Source organism: Macrobrachium rosenbergii, chromosome 58 (assembly GCF_040412425.1).
Source record: "Macrobrachium rosenbergii isolate ZJJX-2024 chromosome 58, ASM4041242v1, whole genome shotgun sequence".
NCBI classification, from domain to species: Eukaryota; Metazoa; Arthropoda; class Malacostraca; order Decapoda; family Palaemonidae; genus Macrobrachium; species Macrobrachium rosenbergii.
Genome location: NC_089798.1, coordinates 15,212,193 through 15,220,388, shown reverse-complemented (window position 1 = coordinate 15,220,388; position 8,196 = coordinate 15,212,193).

Sequence of the window (8,196 nt, the reverse complement as noted above, 5' to 3'; positions counted from 1 at the left end):
TGCTCCAGCATGCGGAAGGGGCCCCTGTAGGGCCTGGTCAGTGGCAGGCGGACGGCGTCATTCCTGACGAAGATGTGAGTGGTGGATGCCAGCCCCGGCGGTGTGAAAGTGGCTGACCTGTCGGTGTATGTACGCTTGCAGGGAGCGAACTTGCTGACCACATCACGGAGCCTCTACACTGACGGGTTGTGGCGACTTCTGTCACAAGTTCGCCTGGGACCACAAGGGACTTGCCGTAGGTTTTCTCAGCTGCAGACGGGACGCCGTCGTCCCTGGGGGCAGTTCTCAAACCGAGGAGGACCCACGGCAGGTGATATTTCCAATCCTCGGCGGTGCAGCGGGCCATGATAGACACCTTCAGGGACCTGTGAAACCACTCGACCAGGCCATTGGCCGCTGGATTGTAAGCTGTAGTGGTGTGATGCATTGTCCCCAGCAGCCGAGCCAGGGCGGACCATAACTCGGACAGGAAAGTGGGGCCCCTGTCGGTTGTGATGTGGTCTGGGACGCTGAAGCGGCTGACCCAGCTGGAAAGCAGGGCCTCGGCACAAGCGCTGGCGGTGGCTTCTTGCATCGGGGTGGCTTCAGGCCACCTCGTTGAGCGATCTACCACCGTCAGGAGATATCTGGACCCACCTGATGGGGGAAGGGGCCCGACGACGTCGATGTGGATGTGGCCGAAGCACCGCTCTGGCTGCGGGAACTCGCCTACCCCGGACTGTGTGTGACGTCCCACCTTGCTGGTTTGGCACTGCAGGCACTGTTTTGCCCAGGACCTGGCATCTTTCTGCACTCCATGCCAGACGAACTTCTTCGATAGCAGCTTGGCCGTTGTCCTGCCAGAGGGATGTGAGAGACCGTGAATGATGTTGAATACCTGGCGGCGGCGGGAGGCTGGAACCAAGGGGCGGGGCTGGCCAGTACTGATGTCGCACAGGAGACTTGGGCCCTCGGGGGTGAGGGGCACGTCCCTCCACTTAAGGGACATGACGGCGGTGTGGTAGGCTGGGGTTTCTGGGTCCGCGATCTGTTCCCTGGTGAGGTCTTCGTAGTTTACCCCGAGCTGCACCGTGTTCATCTCGACTCTGGAGAGGGCGTCTGCCACAGGATTTTTCTTGCCGGGGAAGTACCTGACAGAGCAGGTGAATTCGGCGATGCCTGGAAGACCATGCGTCCCCCTGCTTAGTGAAGGTGTGGACCAACGGCTGGTGGTCCGTGAAGATTGTGAAGGGTGTCCCCTCCAGGAGGAACTTGAAGTGCTGGACTGCAAGGTACACTGCGCAGAGTTCCCTGTTGAAGGTGCTGTAGCGGGCCTCTGCGGGGTTGTACTTCTTGCTGAAGAAGGTGATGGGCTGGGGAACGCTGTTGATGACCTACTCCAGGACAGCACCACAGGCGACGTTGCTGGCGTCCGTTGTCAGCTGGAGGGGGGCGCTGGGATCCTGGTGTGCCAAGGCGGTTGCCTTGGCGAGGGCGGCCTTCGTCAGGGAGAAGGCCTGCTGCTGACTGGGTCCCCACGACAGGGACTTTGGTTGGCCTTTGAGAACTTCTGTCAGGGGGAGCCGTGGTGTGCGCGATCCCGGGGATGAACCGCCTGTAGTAGTTCACCATCCCGAGGAACTCCTGGACGGCCTTGACGGAGGTGGAGGTGGGGAACCTGGTGACGGCTGCGACCTTGGATGTGAGCGGGTGGACACCTGCCGGGGATACCTCGTGGCCTAGGAAGTCAACTTTCTGGATGCCGAAGGTGTACTTGTCGAAACGCACAACGAGGCCGTTCTCCTGCAGGCGCTGCAGGACTGCCCAGATGTGTTTCTGGCGCTCACTGTGGGACCTGGAAAATATGAGGATATCATCTACGTAGCAGATGCAGAACTTCAGGTCCCCGAGGATGTTGTCCATGAGCCGCTGGAAGGTCGCCCCGGCATTCCTCAGGCCAAAGGTGGAGAAGGCGAACACGTAGGACCCGAAAGGCATGATGATGGCAGTCTTTGGTATATCCTCTGGTGTGACAGGTACCTGAAAATATGATTTTAGAAGGTCTAATTTAGTGAATATTTTGGCCCCGTGAAAGGAGGCCGTGAGGTCCTGTATGTTCGGCAGGGGGTAGTGGTCGGGCTCCATTGCGATGTTAAGATGCCTGTAGTTGCCGCAGGGTCTCCAGGAGCCGTCCGGTTTCTGCACCATGTGGAGGGGGGAGGCCCATGGACTGGAGGCCTTTTTGCAGATTCCCATTCACTCCATTTCTGCGAAGCATTTTTGGCCTCTTGAAGGCGCCGTGGGGGAAGCCTCTGGAACTTCGCATGTGTAGGGGGACCCTTAGTTATTATATGATGGTATATGCCATGTTTGGCTGGGGCCCCGGGGACTTGGCGGAGCTCGGGCCTGAACACATCCGGAAACCCCGTCAGCAGCTGTGCATACTGGTGGGGGGCGACGGAGCAGATGGTGGGCGCCTTGGGTCCCGTTGCCAACAGGAGGGACCGGCAGGAGTCGGTGTCGAGGAGGCGCTTTCGCCCGACGTCAACTGCCAGCCCGAAGTGCGCAAGGAAATCAGCACCCAGGAGCGGGGTCCCTACGTCCGCGATGATGAAGTCCTAGGATTAACTCCGGCCAAGGATGGAGATCGACAAGGGCCTGTTGCCGTAGGAGAGGATGGGGGATCTGTTGGCGGCCGTCAGGAAGGCAGCCAGATCTGGTTCCTGCTTGAGGTCCTCCTTGGATGCTGGGAAGATCGATCTAATGGCCCCCGTGTCGACCAGCATCATCCTGCCGGAGACGGTGTCGCGGATGTAGAAGCCTAGTGATTCTGGACCCCTGGGTTTTTTGGCTGCCATGGCGGTCTGTCCTGCTGGCCGCCGCCTCCCCCGTTTTTTGAACGGGCAAATGAACAGGGCAACAGGCAGTTCTGGGCATCTTTGCCAAACCGCTTGTGGTAGTGGCACAGGCCCGGGGAACTCCATTTGTTGTGGGGTGGTGGTCGCCTCCTGGTGACGACGTTGACTTCCTGCTCCGCGCCTTCTTCCTGCTGGATGGAGTTCACTGGTAGTCTGGGCGCTGTTAACCACTTCGTTGTCTTCACGCAGTCCGTCAGGTGCTGCGCCGTTTGGATGAGGACATCGAGGGGCATGGTGTAGGGGTGAGGAATCTAGGTGCGGACCTCCGGGAGGAGCTGGCGAAGGTAGATCTCCCGCGACAGGCTTATTTCCTGCTGCTTTTTGCTGCCGTCGAAGTCTGGGAGTGAGAGCAGGTCCTCGATCATGCCCCATGACTCCACCACGTTCAGATCATGCCGCAGGTTGATGGCAAGGTCGATGGCATGGGCGGCCCGCTCGGTGATTGGTAGGGAGCATGTCTCGAGGAGGGCCTTCTTCAGGATGTGGTATGTGAGGGGCCGTGCAGCGGACACTCGCGGGACGAGTTTCCTATATACTTCCTCCGGCAGGGCGTTAAGGACTGTGTCAGCCTGTAGCACTTCGTCGGTAAGGTCCGCTATCCTGAACTGGCTCTCAACCCTGTACAGCCACGTCGTTGGGTTCCCCTGTGTGAACAGCGGCAGCTTTATGGACAGGGTGGCCCGTGACTGTGTTGCCGGGCCGGGGAGTGTGTGGGGCACTGGCATGGGTGTGGAGGAGTGTGAGAGCCTCGGCGCGGGGGCAGGCGCGGGTGAGATGGGAGGAAGGTAGACATCTGAGTCCACGAGGTTCGCGGTTAACTGCACGAAGGAGGGGATGTCCGCGTCCATGCTTGCTCCTTGCCCTCTTACGGGAGTGGGGTACTTGCGTCAAAACGCACTTGGAAGCGCGCCGTGTGAGTCCGTAAATGACGCTGGTGATTTTGCCGACGAGAGTCAGCACGCCCAAACGCTGGTTACAGCGCTGTCGTTAGTCCGCTAAGGGCGTGAGTGAGTTCCTGCAGAGCCGTATATAGAGAGAGTTTGGCCAACCTTTTGACAGGGCGCCATCTTGCTCCTGTCCTGTTCAGTCGCGCTTGGTCGTGCTCACCCACCTGAGCGATGTCTCAGCTCTTCTCTCTTACCATATGCTGCTGATTGTTAACTTAAGCTTTCTATCAACCATTAGGGTGTTTATTAAAAAAAACTCATGATAATTTATAACTTTATTACAGTTTTAACTGTAAAATACATAAGTATTATAAAAATATACATTGTTTCAGAATTCACTGTTTACCTATATTCATTACAGCTTTTCTCATCATCATACTTTTACTCCCTAATTCACTTCCTTTTGATTTTAACGACTGAGCCTTACGAATGTTCTCGTGTTTTTTAGCATAAATATATAATCTTAATGTGAAGAAAAACTTCAGGAGTCTACCCTTAATGTCATGGCAAGAAGGAAAGGTTAAATTTTTTGTCTGTCTGAGTGTTTGCCAAATGCACTAGTCGTCCTAATAAATTGCTCTTGTTTCCAAAACTATTTTCATTTGCCCTAAAAATATTTTCTGCATTTTGAAATAAACTGAGGCAGGCATCTGTGCTATAAACTAGTCAGTTTTTTCTATATTCTTTTAACTGAGTCAACCTTTGAGAAGGATCTGTCTGTGTTGACTGGTTGCTCTCTATTGTTTGAAGACAAAACGTACAATGATTATTTGACTTTTTAACCTTTTTTATGCAGTAACCAGCAATATAATGGAGGCTGCTCAGTTCTGCTTGATTCATTAAATTATCACTTGAGAATTGGTCAAAATCAGGTTCCTCAGTTTCCTTTTCAGCATCACCACTTGTTTCAACATTGGGCTTATTCAGAAAGTCAGCTAGAAACTCGCGGTCATCTACTATAATTACTTGCACTTGAACATTTCAGAAATTGTGCAACTGGTATCAATTTCAGAGACTGTCGAAATTCTAAGGCAGTTGGCACTGGGTTTTTCAGTCTTATGGAGCTAAACAAGTTTCCTAGGCAATCTTGGGTGAATCTCGATGTCAGTAAAAATCTGTGACCTTTGGCCAAATAATGTCTTTGGAGATTAAGAATGGAAGTGGTAGACAATATCACTCCAGTTTGAACTGGCTTCCACTGTGCATTAAGTCCAATACGTATTTCATGAAACACCCTTGTAACTTGCTCAAGATGCAGTATAGCTTGCTTATAACAGGATTCATTGACGTTACTTAGTGCCATGATTGGATGCCTACTTGACATTAAATCGAACCACTTATTTATCAGACCAATGAACCAAGCTGTTGTAAGTAAGTCTTTACTGTATCCTTCGCGTTCAACCAAGTACTGAAGTCCCGCTTTTACCGAATTGCTAAAGAAATTTAAAGCACCTGATACTTTCATTTTCTCAAAATGTGATGGATTTACATGAGCTTCAGAGAGTTTTGCCGCAAGCTTCAGATCTTTGCCTTCCTGAAAAGATATTAAACTTCTGACATGTTCGGCTGTCACCTCCTTCGTCACTCAAATGAATAATATTGCTTTTCACTAGACATAACCACAAGTTCTTTATAATATGTGGTACATCGTGTAGAATTTGATTTTGTGAACACAAACTTGGTTGAAACAGCAGATAACTTAAGGCGTTTAAGACCATCAGCTCTTCCCGTTTCGTAGGCTACTGATCATCCTCAAAATGATCCTAAAGATAAAATAAATTATCGTTAACTGCAGGCCTGAATATCAGCAATAAAAATATGTCATTTAGTCATATGATATATTGTACTATCAGTAAAAACGCAAATGTTGCACTTATGAAAAGTAAAGAGGAAAAGTCTTGAACTTACCGAACTTAAATAGGATCTATCATGTGCTTTCCAATTTTCTCGTTTCACTTTAATTTGCCATTGCCGTCGTCTCTCTGGGTTTCTAGCGAATCTGTGCATCGTTTCACCCTGTCCATACTATACGGAACAGCCTACTGCTACACAGCAAACCATAGGAGTAAAGTATGTAATTTACCGACAATTAATAAAACGCCCTTCCGTGTGCGACGCGTGTGTGCCGTGACGGCTCTGACTGTGTCAGGGGCCAGGGCAGAACCGTGTCAGGGCGGTCAGACAGAGGCAAGATGGCGTCCATCGGTTAGTGACCTTGCCTGAGTGGTTCCGAGCATGGCCAAACTCTCCAGGACTACTCCGGGGGTCACCACTGTAAGAGGTGGAAAAAAAAAAAAAAACGAGCAGGTAAAAGAGAACTGCTGCTTTATTCAAGATCCAGGCAGTTTATATAGCGGCAGACTGGCGCAGTGCCGCGAAAGACAATGAGATTGTGTGTGACCTGAGGTCGATAATAATTAACAATAATAGCCTATACAGCGAGCAAGTACACTTTACAATATAATAACGGACGGAATTCCAATATGGATATAATCTTGATGCCTGTAAACGAAGAAATACAAGATACACAACTGACAACAGGTGAACACGTACATACAAAGTTTAAATGATTGAAATCGCGTGACCTGGCACGTTAGGCGTGACCAATTGTATAGGCGAAGAAAATGGGACGCCACCAGCGGAGACTTAGCGAATGACACGTTCGATGGAGACTCCGCTGACGGCTCTGTAGGTGACTTTACAATATAGTTGGTTAGCACGTTAGTGTTATCTAGTTCTCTTATCAATCTGATTTATTGTTTCCATTAGAAAATCACAACATCAATTTTGAATTTCCAATTTCGTCTCAGGAATCAATCTTCTGCAGTTTAAGTAACATCAAAACTTTTCCTTAAGTTTGCCATCAGTTGGTTTCCAAGTTTTTCATTCATTTGGATCTCTATAAATTTTTTGAAGCAAGAATGCTTAAATTCTTTAATTTATTTTAAAAGCTTGGAAAGATCTGGATTTATTGCTTGAGATGCAACACTCATGGACACAAGATTCTGATCTGGATTTAAGGTTGTAAACGCCACTTTTTAAAAATGATTGCAAAGTCTACCATTACTCTGCTTCTAAGAAAGATATTGATTTAAACTTCTGAAAGAGTTAGAACATTTTTGTGAAATTTTGAAAAATTTGTCAGGCGCAGCATTCAAAATAACTAACCCTCACATTTGTGTATATTCTGGTCATAACCAGCACAATGTGTAAAATGAACATTATATTCTTGTATAACAACAATGGATGTATAATAATAATAATAATAATAATATAATAATAATAATAATTTCTATGAGTAATCAATATAGTGTGATGCTAATAATAATAATAAATAATATTAGTAATAATGATGTTGACGATGATAATCTTCCATCATCATTGTTTAACCATTAAAACGGCTGGTTTGTATGTGCATTTGTCTTTATTATAATAGTATCGTTTAACTTAACATTATTTTTTTCCACTTTCATTCACTAGTTCTTCCTCTTGGCCGTTGCAACATCACAGTGATCACTTTCACATGAGGAAGAACAAATAATTTCTCAAAAAACAAATCACTTCGGACATTCAATTTCGTTCAATGTAAACAATGGCTTGGCCGACACTTTTATGAAACCTGATTGGCCTAGAACTGAATACCCGCATAGTGACGCGGAACTCAGACTGAACCACAACCTTCTGATGAATTTCACGTTCAAACAAGATCATGTATTCCATTAAGGATTTCGACCTTACTGAAACGGCTGAATAGCTTAGAAATGCCACGAATAGACAGAGCTCTACTGGTATGCCTAACTCCAAAGATTTAATGTAATTAAGAGCGCATCGTAGTTTCTATCTGCAGCTGAAAGAAATAGTTGTTTAACTCTTCCCATTGCTTTAAAGCTTGAAAACAAAGAGTTCTTTGTTCACAGTGGCTTAACTTTCTTGTCGTTACTGGCACCAAGATCATGTATATGACTAATGTGCTTAATCTCCTAAAGCTTGAAATAGATTCTTGTCTGTTGTGCTAGATTTTTGTCTTTCTCAAAAGTGTTTTTAATGGTAGCCTCCCGGAAAGGATTTCACCTGTTGTAGATATAACGGGTATGAAGCATACTAATTTTAAGAAAAATGTAAGAGAAGCAACTTGGTATGACAAGACCGAAAAACTTTGGTGATTAGCAGAGCTGGACCTAACACAATAGATCTAAATGACAGGAGAAGACTATAAGGGGAACTAGTAAATTTTTATATTGTGAAGAAGTAATTGAAAACCCAGAGCAGTGTTTACTTTATTGTCCAGCAGACAACAATACTCGGAACATATTTAGATTCATGTAGCAGCCTTATCAGGGAGATCAAGAAGA